Below are 13,906 nucleotides of genomic sequence, written 5' to 3'. Positions count from 1 at the left end.
CATGTGAGTGCTTGAATGTCCTGCCCCTGTTATGGGTATCATCCCTAAAGATGGCACGGAGAACACGTGTTTCTTTTCTATACAGAAACCATTTTCACATATGGAAACTGTGTGTGGTTCCCCCTTGCTGCTCTGAACATCTAATGCTCATGCACCATGTCCCTGTCTGATGTTTATCTTTTGGAAAAACTGAAGGATATTGCTCACTCCCTGTCATTATCATCAATTCATTTCTGCAGAACTGTCAACCAGCTAATTATGCCTCATCTCGCACTAGGGTAGATGATTATTGCAAACTAAATGTAGAATCTTTATTTGCACTTCTTTTTTTTAGTCTATTCCTGTAGCTTCTCACAATTCTGAATTTTGTCCTAAATAGACCTGGAGAAGTACATACAAAATGCATATTCAGAATGAGAACACTGAGGAGATTAATCACTGCAGAACAATCCAGTGGAGTCATTGTTAACAGGAAAAAGAGGGCCCATCAGTGAAGCTAAGAATGTCTCAGCAAACCTAATTAACCTGGAGCATGTTTGATGAAATGACATTTCTAAGTAAATAGCATTAAATTAAATAAATGAAATAAATTAAAATCAAATAATAATTTTAAAAGCAGTGATAAGAGGACACATCATCACAGGAGAAAAATCAAAGCTGCTGTGGTTATCTGCATTTTTAGATGATGCCAATCATCAGGAAACAGAAATAAAGACTCAGTTGCTAAAGGAATGTGTACTTGGAATGAATCAAGATAGGCATGAAAATATTTTTGACAAATAGGATTTCTGAGAAACCTATATCTGTTGGCTTTGTTAATGAAGTCTGGAGTCATGGTAACACTTTTCTGCTTCATAACACTTTGCTTGCAATGACTTTTCTAATTGCAGTGTGTTCAGCCTTTTCATCAAACAGACACGAGAGGAAGAATGAAACCCCTTTGATGTCCGTTCACTGATGGTGGTAGGGATCTGAACTGTGCTAGTCTAAGAGAAACAAGCTATGTCTTTGTCAAAACTTAGACCAAGTAGTAAAAAGTTTTATTCTGAAAGAACAGGATATGAAGCAAACTCACTGATCTTTACCCCTAAAAATATATGTAGGTGATTTCATTTGTGTCTACTGAACCAGTGGTGTAACTTTACTTCACAGAGTTGCTATGTTTGATGCAGTGTCCTTGGTTCTTTAGTTGAAAGAGGAGGGGAGAAAACTTCTGATTTATGAAAGAAATCATTATGTGAGGTCCCCACTGATATTTATAAGAGAAAAGGAAGGATTAAGCGAGGGGTTTATTGGCTTGCAAGTCTGAATTTATGGGGCCAAAGGCTTTTTATTTTTGGTAGCTATTACTTGTTTTCAATCACTTGAATTTGTTGTGATTTGGAGTTTGTGCGTGGAAAAGAAAGTCATCATTATAGTAGTCATAGAGATTGGTGAAGAAAAAACAAAAGAAAAAAATTATTTCTTTTTATGGAAAGGCTGTGTAATGAGTAAGCAATGATAAAATAATTTACTCGTCAAAATATATATTGTACTTTCCGTATATTATAGCTAATGCTTTGTTGGGACTGGGGAGTTGTAAGCTGCGGAATAGTTAACTGCTGTGTTACTATTATAAGTTGACTATCCTGCAACTGGCAGTTCCCTAGTTGACAAGATAAAGTATTCTGCTTTGCTGATCACGTATACTATATCCTTAGACAATAAAAATATTGTCTAAGTGTACTCATTAGAAAAGGAAGAAGAGAACAAGGATCAGGGAGTCAAGGACAAAGATGACGAAGAAGAGCCAAAGAGAACATCTGGATACCATTCCCATACCCAGCTCTGAGGACATTAGAGCTAATTAAAACTACTGATGGGAAGTACCTGGCAATTAAAATGGGCCTACAACAGAACCAACCAGAACGAAGCCCACGAACTCAAGCCCAATGAAGAGCTAACAAGTGACTATGGGAGGGGAGTTAAAAAAGTATAAAAGTTACTGTTTGTCTCCATTGCGCCTGCGGGCCGTTGGAGGAGCAGGGGTCTCCCCAGGCCGCTGAGAGCGCTGATTTGCTTATTTGCAGTTTATATAAATCTTATAATAAAAATTGCTGCTATATTTTGATTTGGTTAATTTACCTATAACAACTGTGAAAGAGTTTCTTTTGTAGAAGAGCTGCCTGAGGAGGGTTTCACATGTGCCCTCAAAGACAAGCTCCAGATCTAGCCTCCATAGAAGCTTTTGTTTCTCTTTCTTCCTGTCATGGATTGTGAGAATATAAATGTGGTTGGAAAACACAGCTCCAAATAAAAATCCTTACTTCCGTTTCGCCTGAGGGAGCAAAGCACTAAGAAAAGAGAGTTCTCTGTTGTCAAACAGAGATTTCAATAAAGACACACTTGTGATATCAGAAAGATGCTGCCAAAAGTGAAGGCTTAAATACTGGTATAGTTTTCTTTTCACAGAAAGCAATAAAAAGTATTTTCTCAACAGGGAGGGGAACAGAAAAATAAACTCAAGTAATTTCTACCTCAAGCCTTAAGGGCAACATAGTGGCAACCTAAAATGGCTTAAAAGCAAATAAAATCTGGTAGCTTTCAGGGCTGTTTACCACAAGGACCGGGTAGGCTCAAGTGCTTGTTGTCCTGCAAGTGATAAAACTTAAAGACTGAAAAGTAGAAGAGGTTTTTGGGGATGCATGTTTAACACTGCAAATCCCTCTGAGTTTTGAAAAGCTGGTTTTCCTCCTATCTGCTCTGAGGTGTTTTTTCCTCTTCCTTTTCCAATGGTATGTGGAAAGATGTGAATGCACCTGCTCCATTTAGGCTATCTGATGCTGAATATTATAAGTTCAAAGGGAATAATAAACAATAGGGAAAGTGATAAACACAACAACATAAACCAGACAGGATATGGATAAAGGGCACAGTATCTGAGACTAAAATCCTTCAGCCATTAGTTGATGGCTACTGAAACTAAAAGGCATAGCCTCAAAGAGGTTCATCCTGGACTTTGTAACTGATAGAAGGGAAAGAAGATTACTAGGAACATTATGGGATACTCAAGGGGAAACTCTGGGACTATGCAAAAACTTTTAAGGAAATCTCCTTGATTTATATATCTGAGCAAAGAGACCCTGCAGATGCTGATGTCATCAATAACATTATATATCTGTAGGAAATGCTACATATTTGTGGCCAGAGGGACTCAAACCCACCATTTCACTTGCTTGACCTCTGCTTCAGAAGCAGCTGATAAATCAAGGGAAAGGGAAAAGGATCTGCTGGTGTAGGTGTTTTGCTTATTTGGAGTGCATCAGGTTGTGACCTCTCAGTGGGAGAGCATAAAACCTTGCAATTACCTGAAATGCTGCTGTTTTGTGCATGCTGGAAACAGCAAAGCAAAGGGAACAGTGAAACCCAGAGATTGCTGGAGTGGATGGAATGCTGAACAGTTTTACTTTTAACAAGGACAGGAGATGGTTGGAGGGACAGGTCACTCCCAAGTGTCAGCAGGGTGGGCTTTACCTCTTTCTGCCTTATACAGCCCTCTAACTCTGTATCGTTAAGCTTTGGGCCTCAGTGACTCCAAAACACACTTTGGTCTTGTGCTGTAAAATATTACTGGGGGTGGCTGTCAGTGCAGCTACCAGATGCATACAGGGATATTTATTAGATACTTTGAACAGGAAAAACATTAAAAATAACATCTCCCAGCATGCATGAGCCATTTTAGGCTACAGTCTAACAGAAAGGGCACCAGCTCTTCCACAGAGTGCAAGAAAACAACTGTAAGATATGAAAGATGCCTTATATTGACTTTTTTTTTTTGCACAAGGATAATATTTCCCTTTGTCTTTACACAAAACCATCAGCTAAACCTTGGCATGCCTTGGGATTGACTTGTTTTATGGTAGAGAACAGGAAACTTTGCTCTAGTAAAGGCAGGGGTAAGTTCTGCATATGTTGTGTTTTATTTCTTATTTTTTATTTCCCTTTTCTCAATTTTTTGTTTCAAGGACTGTGCTGGAATTGCTGTTGGTGTTTGTAAAACGGGTCCATTTAGGTAATTCTAACAGAAAACTGCCCTGTGGCTTATAAAGTGACCTGCAGAGGGTATTTATGCACTATTTAAAAAAAAATGCAGGACTATAAGCTGTCTATAAGCTGACTAAGGCAGGGGTGAGCTGGATGGCTGCTTCCCACATTGATGACCCTGAAGCATCATGAAGGGACATAGTTTTGTCCAGTGTTCACATGGATGATTTCCTCCAGGAAACTGGAGATACCAGTGGCAATGCTCTCGCTGCCAAAACATAGACCCTGATCTCTTTCCTTGTATTATCCCTTGCGGGGTAAAACTTTATCACATTCTGCCAAACCCAGAACGGAGACAGCTCATATGAAATCTCTGTGTATGGTTCAGGCACATTTGCCATCCTGGAGTGAAATTAATTTATGTTATTTGACATCACCTTGTAGCAAACTGGATATAAATAGAGAATTAAACATAGCTGTGGGCAAGTAGTCTTTTTGTGCACAATTGCAGTAATAATTTAGACTTATTTCTTTTGATATTTTGTTATGTTCAGGTTTTTAACGTTTGTAAGCCATTTAAGATTAAAAGGCATAAAAGGGGAGGTTGTTATAAAAATGCCTCGAGATGCCATTTAGAATGATTGTGATGCTCCAGCTCTGTGCAAACCTTTCACAGGAAGGAGGTAAATAACACTTTACTTAAACAGGAAATGCAGGAAATGGCCACAGCAAAGGTCAACATTAAATGGCTGCAGGAAGCAACATAACAATCACTTCTTTCAAAATTAGTTCCTTTTGATGAGCCTCCAACCTTGGCACAATTTTGCCTTAAGCACTGGGTTCTGAACTAAAGGAAGCCGTTTAAGGGGAAAAAGTGTGAACTGTCAATTATATATGAAAATCAGAGTTGATAATTTAGCAGCTTTTATACTGTAGGGGATGCTTCGAGATCAGGAATTGACTGGGAAATAAGCAGTCTCTGTGTTTATTGGGACATTCTTCTTTTTTTAAGCAAATACACTATACTGAAAAACAGTGTCCTGCGAGTGAGTATCTGGCTGTGCTGTATAATGGGACTTTCTTTTCTTACAGGCTTTGGTTTGGCCCTTCATTTTGTCATTGGAAATGTGAAATTCACTCTCAGAACTGCAACTTTGCATAAGTGAAATATGACTGAAGAACATTTCAGCCACTAATCTTTACTAAGTGTTACAAACTCATCTAGACAGAAAGCTAAGGGAAAAGATTTATTCCATTTTTGTTTGATTTTGTTCGGTTTTTGCAAACCTCTTAATAGTGCCAGGAACATGGGAGGTGGGTCACAGAAAATGCCAGTGAAACTCCCACTATCTATTCTGTGATATTATATGCACATTCTGGAAAATTGGTCTGAAGTTTTTCACATTTCCCCCACTCTGTCTGGAAACTAGAAAAAAAAAAGCTTTGTAGTGATAGAAGGAATAAGATTAATGAAGTTCAGCAGTTCAATTCAATCTGATCCCTGTTAGTTTTTGAACTTTCAGTGAATCCATGAAATAAATTGCATGGGACACTGGAAGGAAAATTGTGCATCTTTACCTGACTCCTAATGACTTGTGAGATTTACAGTAAAACAATGCCAGTAAGTTGTGTCCTTTCTAAAGATGGTATCCATACTTTTATATAAATTATTTTACAGCAAGAAGTAGTTTTTCACGTTAAATGACTTGCACATAAAACCTGCTAGTAATCCTGAGAGTAAAAAAGGAGTAGAATTCAGAGAATGGGGTTATAGTTTGTGAGTCAGGTTTGACAAGCTGTGAAGTTCTAGCACTGCAGTGGATGTGAAAATGGCAAAGCTGACTGAAGTAACTGCAGCAAAAATACATGTGGAAATTTGGATACAAAACCAGCAAGCCCAGCCCTGAGCCAGAAGAAGGTTGAATTTTAGAGATCACCAGATAGTGTCAAACTAGAACTTCTGTGGTCTGAAAGCAAAGAGCACATGGATGAGGTGGAGAGGATATGCTAAAAATAAGTGATGATGAAAGGATAAATTGGTCCAGAAACCTCAAGACAACTGGGAACATGTAACTTGGGCACAGTCTGTCCTGATGTAAAGCAGGAGCCGGGGTATTAGGGAAAGGCAGACAACAAGTGATATGAAGTGTTCCCCTCCTCTGCTCCCAAGGACAACATGATACAGCAGTGACAACCAGGACCAGGGTTTAGCAAAAGGAGCATCATGGGCTGCAAATTCCAGCACTGCTGGGCCAGGTCCTTCCTCAGGGAGCTGCAACCAGTGGTAGCCACAGCTAAGGACTACAACAGGACAAGAGCTGTTCCACATGCCTGACACCCACCAGGAGATTTAAAGGCTGCTTTTCTCTGTTATCTCCCTCAACTCCATTTTCTCTCCACAAATGAGATTCATATTTTCCTGGCAGATCCTTCCTAATTCCTTGACTCAACCTGCCAGGCATCAGAGAGAATTTGTGGCATCATGGAGAAAAGGGGAATTAATCTTGAAATTTGTCTCATTGCAGGGTACTTGGTCTCCTTTTTTCCAGCTAGCACTAGGGATCCATCTGTCCCTAATGCACCTCCTTCAAATCACACAGTTGACTGCGCAGTAACAAACAGCTTTCTGTATTTGCATTAGGGAGTCACAAAATAATACCGTGTTTGGGGGATCAAGCAGTGAGCCCAAATTAATTCTGCAGGACCACACTTGGAGAATTTGCCTTCAGTGTTTAGGAAATCTTTTCTAAAGGCTGATGCAATGAATTCAGAGTAAATTATGACTGGTTTCCTTTTGTCAGGTACTAGACTCCCGTAAATGCCAGCATGGTTCAGGGTGCAGTTATTCCATGTCCTTCAAGAAGTAACCTGAGACCCAAAATTTTAGTCCATGAAAAATACTTGGCTTTCAGGTAGAATCAATACAGGATGCTATTGAGTAGTTCTGCAGTGGATGCTGAGGGATGCTTTTTGCACTTTCAAAAGCAAAGACCATGGCATTAGGAACATTGCCTCATGTGATGGCACCTCAAAGTCCGCTTTGCTTCAGGGGTCACAAAGGTGAGGGCAGACAGGACAGTGTAGCCCTTCTGCTTGACGGAGATCTGGGCATTTCTTCTCTCTTCCTCCATTTCAGTCTGTGTCATATATTTAAGCTGTAGGATCTTGACGTTGTGGCTTTTTTTTCACTGCCAAATCCCAGAGGACTGAGGATCAGAGACATTATCTGTGTTAAAATCAATACCAATGTCTTTCACATTAATTCGAGAGGCAACTGGTCCCTCACCAGCTGCAAGCAGCCATAAATTGATCCTCGGATTTATTTGCATAATGATCTGATCTGTTTTGTGCTGAAAAGTTGGTAGCAGTCTTTTGGGATGATAATGTGAGCGTTTCTGTGCACCTTATTAACTTTATAAAGACACCTAACAGATGACGCTCTGCATTTGTAGCCTTAAGCTTGAGGGTTTATTATGACACAAGTAGTTTATTTTTTTTAACGAACTTGAGCATTTTTTGTGTTCTGGAAGATTTCTAATTATTAAATATTCACAGAGCAACCTAATTGGGTAAACAAGTAATTATTTGTCTCAACAGTGGAACAGTGATTTGAGTATGTTTTCACAATGTGACAGTCACCTTGATAAGCCAAATTAGAGAAATACTAATTCTAATAATCTAGACTTTTTCACATCTGTGATCCTGAAGGGATGCCCTGTTTTTATTGTTATTTTCTTGCAGAAAATCTTTGTCATTTCATCTGTATGGGGGATCTCAAAAAGGAAAGAAAACTGTGGTGTTTCTTACTACTGGGAAGATTTTATTTTTTCTGAATTTGAGTTCATTTCAGAAGCTTTATCCAACTGATAACCACCTCAGACCACTACCCTGTTTCTTGTTGGTGATATTTAGATGCAATCAAGACTGGAGGCATGATGACAGAAAAGGGGACCAGCAAGAAAATCTCCTATGACTCAGGTCACAGCAGCACTGGTACAAGCAGATCAATTAAAAGGCTAATTAGGATCATGTCCTTGAAGAGGCATTTTCCAGCACTGTTCTGAAGCTAGAGACAAGTGTAGGTGTGCGCTTCACGTCACAAGTGCCCCTCCTAAGTTTTCCAACAACCACTTTGCAAAGTACAGGAGCTTTGAAGTGCATTTTAGTCAGAGAGACAGTGAGGTGTTTAACTAGATGATTCATAACAGGCTATGCTAAGACCCAAATAAAAAAACCTGACCGTTTATTTGTGAGATGATAATCAGCAGCAATCACTGGGCAGAGTAATGAAGTAACCTTTGGATAAGCTGCTCTTTACCATCTTACTTCCAAATACCTGCACAGTTCAGAAGTGAATGCAATGATAAAATCCAGGAGTGACCCCTTCTCTGCATTGCAGAAGAGTGATGGTAGCTCTGCAGAGCGGCACAGAGCAACTGAGGGTGGGGGTAGACCACGTTTTGGTCTACTTCTGCTGTGCTGCCTTTGTGAAGACCTGTGAAGCTACAGGGTGGGTGTTTTCACATCTCTGTGGATGCTTGGGGGTTCCAAAAAGGCGCTGTACCAGTGATTCAGCTGCCAGAAAGGCCTTATAAGCTGTTGGGAGGAAGGAGAGGCTGGAAAGCCTAAAAAACACTTGGTGTCTCCGGGAGCTTGCTCTTCAAATACCCAGAGACTAGTCAAACAAGGATTGTCATTATTCCCCAAAAATTTGAAATGGCCACCCAAGCCCTTCATGGCAATCTACTTTCAGCAGGAACCAGTCAGAAACAGACTTGGAATAAACAGGACTCTGATTTTTACTTTAATACCTGTGAATGTCAGTGATTAATGCCCAACTTCTCCCTGATGTGGGAAATCAGAGACATGAACAAGAGACTCTGCAAATGGTTTTATAATGTGGAAAACTTTGGATTTATAGTGAAAGCTAATGTTTTCCCCTATATGTATCAACCTAATTTCTTTCTATATTTGTAGTCTGTGTGTCCTTTACCCAGTCTTACTCCATAGCAACAATATCAAGCTGATTGCTGTATTATTGCAACCAGTGTCGATGGCAGCGAACAGATGTATTGTTTATTCAACAATAGCAAGGGTTTTATTTCTAAAAAATACTGTTCAGGTCTTCTAATCCAGTCACAGACATTATCTTTTTGTTTCCTGAACTTTTAGTGAAGGAGAACTAAAAAAGTGCTTTATGTTTCATGTTTAATGGGATTCATGGCAGGCGGAGATGAAAAGCAATACAAACAGAAAGGGAGATAATTTTGTTTTCAGTTCTCCTTTATTCAGAATTTCTTAATTTATCCTTTGCATGTCTTACATGCTGTATCATTTCCATTTTCTGTTTTGGTGAAATCAGGGCAAGAGTAGAGGAAAACACTAATTTGTGTGCCTGGTGTGATTTTTTTTTTTTTTAAACTCTTCTCTGATTGATCGTTTTTGTTGCAACTGGTGAATTCTGTTTCCTCTCCTCAAGGCAAAAACCTCTTTGTTGTTTACTTCTCTCTCTCTAGGTTTCAGTTTGTTGCTAGACCTGCCTTTGGCAGCTGTAAGAGCAGAGTGATTTTCCAGAAAGACAGGGCGGGTTTTAAAATTGCTTTTTGAATTAGAACCTATCTGCTTCACTCCTGTGAGACTGCACTGGAGATATGATCCAGGAAAAATCAGTCCTGCTCAGTACCTTCTGTTATATGTCTGCTACTGGAGAGAATTCAAGCATCTTATCTAGTTTTATTAACTTCTGAGAACTTAAGGCAGGATTTTAGCAGTTCTCTGCTAAATATTCAAGGAGGGACAGAGGGGAAGAAAAATAAATAGCATGTGTTTAGAACTTCTCTGTGCAGAGTGTGTATAAGATTTCATTTCATTTTGGCGTTTTGTATTCAGCTCCAGCATCGTGATGAGACATCTCTGGGACGTGTCTGATAGTACCCCCCCAAGGCGAGCAAACACCCCCGTGTGGATGCTGTTAGGAAAAACATCATCGTTTGCCAGTTGTGTGGGTTTTGATTGGATTTCTGGGCAGCAAAAAGCAAGAACAGCTGTTGGCATCAGAGACAGGGAAGAGGTGGTGTGTGCACTCTGGTGCTGCTGGGGAGGAAAGAGACCAGTTTCTGGCTACCTTCTCGCTCCATTTTTCGGTCTGTGAGGGCAGGAAGGGCTCATCATCTCTGAATGCCAATTTAACCTGGCTGACTTCAGTAGCTTTGAGGACCAGAGTCAGCTTTTCAGATTTGTATGTGCTGGAGTGTATGTGGCCTGTGATTCCACTCCTCTTCCTCCTCCTCCTCTGTGAAGGCAGCTGAAGGCAGTCATCTGTAGTTCCCAAGACACTGAACCACCCCTGGGGCAGAGACAGGAGGGGAGTGGGTGTTCTAGTCATCCTCCTCCTCTCTCCCCAGTCTGCTGGAGGCTCCTGGCCCTGTTTGCCATGCTGGACCTCCTACTACCTCCACTGCTGAGATGCCACCAGCTCTTCCTCTGTATCGCCGTTAGTAGCATTACCCAAACAGCTTGGCATGTGCAGACTGCTGTTCTATACCAACCCAAATTAAAATTTATCCTTTTAACCCCATTTTTAGGCTTTTCTTGTCTCCCTTCCTCAATTCTGTTGCTCCATTCCTTTGGGGTGTTTTTATTTCACATCTCCTCTGGCTCCTGTTTTCATTGTTCTGTCACAGGAATTCAGATTATTGCCTGCAGGGTTCAGGTGGAGTCCAGATTCAGTTCAGCTGTCTTTTCACTTTCTTCCTGACCCCAGGAAATCAAGCACCCTCTCAGAAAACAAAGCTTCCTGCTCTTTTTTCCTGGATGTAAGGAAAAACCGTGTGGTTTATGAGGCACGCTATGTCTTTTTTTTCCACATATTATGAACTCATTAGTGACAAAACTGTCTTTATTTTCTCTCTTTTATACTGTGAAATATATTATTAGTCCTATAGAATTTTTATATCAATTACAATGTTTTTCCCCTCAAAAAAAAAAGGAATTGTCCAAATGAATTTTTTGTGCTTTGAAGTACCAAGAAAATAGTCACAGTACTTTAAGCTTCTGAATCAAGTTCTTAACAAATGTTATTTCTACAAAGACTAAATAAATATTTCAGTTTTCAGTGGTTTCAGGGTGAAAACATGCAGACATAAGAGAGTTATGTCCAAAATGTTCTGTTCTTCCAAATAAGCATTAGTATTAAATAATGAGGTGTATGGATAGGGGCCATCATGTGCCCCAAGTAAAGGGATGTTGAATGCTCAAAGGAGTGTTATCTGCATTTAGCTCAAACTTTCTTCTCACTTTCCTTAGTTCCACCTTTTTCCCAGGAGGTCTGAGGTCTAAACCAACTGTCATCTGTCAGATACCTCATTTATTTTTGATATGTTGTCCCTTGCTGCTTTGTACATTATTCACAAAGGGAAAGAAAAAATTCCAGGTGGTTACACTAAAAAGAAAGTAGAAAATTAAAAAGAAAATCCTGAGGATTTACCGACTTTTCACATCTGATCCTATAACTGAAATATCTTTCAGAGTGGCATTTCTTCTGGTTCATAGCCAAAATGAAGGGAAAAAACCTCTCAGCTTAACTTTGTAAAGCTTGTCTACCTAACACTGCAATTGGGAAACTTAGTTAGTTACTACCACAGACTTGCTAGGACAAAACAGGCACAAATTTGCTGCTATTTGATTTTGTTTATGATCCCTACAGAAATTAATCATATTGTTTTCTTTAATCTAATTCCTGAAAGCATGCCTAGCTCTCTGAAGAGCACAGCTAAGCACCAGATCTGTGCAGCAGACTTCCTGCTTGCCTGGTGGGAACTTAGCAAAGCATCTATCCCAGGGCTGCTGTTACTTTGGGGTGTTTATTTGAGCTGCTGTAGGAGGAGATGCGTCCTGAGCAATGCAGCAGTTACACAGATACATTTACATCAACCTATTCACCACCCTTGGAAGACTGTTGCTGACCCCTTGACTGTTGCAGGGTTTGATTCCCTTGAGCAGAAGCAACAGCTTATTGCAGCACATCCGCTATCACAATTAGGACAAAACCCAACTTGTTTCATACCTCAGAGCAAATTCTCTGCAAGAATCGCTGGTGTTACTTACGTCAAGGACTGGTGCACATGATGCTGAATCTCCAATCCACAACCTGTTCCTGCTGTAGGACTGCAGCCCTCTGGTGGTACCAAATAATTTATTTTGTTAACAACCTTGTAACATTATCACTACAATTCGCCTTTGGACCCTGACTGATGGGGCTAAGAATATCTCTGGGGGAAAAGTCCAAAAAGCAGGGTACAAATCAGCATCCAGCTGTGATGCACAACATGGATGCCAACCATCAGCTAAAAATTTCTAAGGCAAATAGAGAGACTGAATGCAAGCATGCTTAGAAAATGGGAGAATATATATCTCACAGGACTGGGAGAGACCTCAGAAATCATTGTTGGGGCACTAAGAGGCCTGATGCCTTAAGCCCCTAATGGTTTTTTATTTTTCTAATATTGGTAAGCCTTATAAGTTTTATAAGTAGATTCTAAAAACAGCAACCCTCCCTCCTTGTCCCTTATCCCTTTCCCTCTAGCACCCTTGTTTACACATTCCTTAACCCTCTTACCCCATTCTATGCTCCCTATATCAATCCTACTCCTGAAACCAGTAGAAATGTTTAGTCTTTTGTCAAGGCAAGGCCTAGATTGTTAGCAGAACAACATATCAGGGCCTAAACCACAGAACACAGTCAAAAACTGGGTTACTATATACCCTTTCTGCTCTAAGGGAGATGAAGATGGGATGAACAGGGAGTCCCGAAATGCACCCCAGACCCATTTTCAGGGGGTGGACCCCGGGGCGGTCCAGAGTAAAGGCCACAGGGTGGACACATCTGGGATTGGATGGATGGTATTATAAAATGTAACATCTCAGGCACGGGCGTGCGTTGTGTAACATCTACTGCCTTGGTAAAATAAACCCTTTCTTATCTCACCCCTAATTAACTGCTCCGGGAGTTTTTTTTTCAGCACCATAAATCCCACGGCAACAGACCAGTAAGGTTCCCCCCCCCTTAGTGTCCCGATAGTCATCAACTATCCTCCTTCCTGAAGGAGGATTAATCAAATATTCCTTAGTCCTGGGTGATGTTTGTTTAACCTGATCTTTAAAGTGCCTTGGTGACTGAGATTTTGCAATATTTTATTTCCTATGCTTCATTAGAGGAACAATTAGACTGTTTTTCTTGTATTTCGTTAATATCCTATATTGATCTGTTTAAACTCATTATATCTTGTCCTATTCACTGTGGTCATGGAAAAGAAAAAAAAAATCAAAACCGTTTGTCTATGTGCTGAACTCTTCCATATTTGAATATATGTCCTTTGAGCCTTCCTTGAATCTACTCCATCTTTCTCATTGATCATTTTCACAAAGAAGTTCTGCTTTGAATGCCTCACAGCAGGTCTTTTCAACCACGTGATGTGATGTACTTGGACGTGGCTCTTGAGCATCAGTTTTCAAAATGAAGAATAACCTCCATTTCTATCCGATGAGATCTTGCCATGAACTGCTGGTGACATATTTCATTTGTACGCCCTGCTCTGAAGTTTTGTTCAGGACTACAGGAAGAGGAGACTTTGGGCTACAGCACTAGACTCTGAATAAAGCAAAATAACTTGAAAAGACAGCAAGGGTGAACTGAGTGCCTCAGCTGGCTGTACTGGTAGATGTGATCGTTTTATATAGTTGTACCAACAAGCTGTCATGTTATTACTGAGAAAACACTGAGCTTGGAGGATCAATGTGAAAACCCTGAGCAGACTGCCTGAGGGGATATATTTTGGCTCTTACCCTGTCTCAACCCACTGATGTAGAAAGGGTTTTCCCTGTG

The sequence above is a fragment of the Corapipo altera genome, unplaced genomic scaffold (genome assembly GCF_003945725.1).
Source record: "Corapipo altera isolate COAL_440 unplaced genomic scaffold, ASM394572v1 70, whole genome shotgun sequence".
In the NCBI taxonomy this organism is placed as follows: Eukaryota; Metazoa; Chordata; class Aves; order Passeriformes; family Pipridae; genus Corapipo; species Corapipo altera.
Note: the sequence above shows the minus strand (reverse complement) of the source record.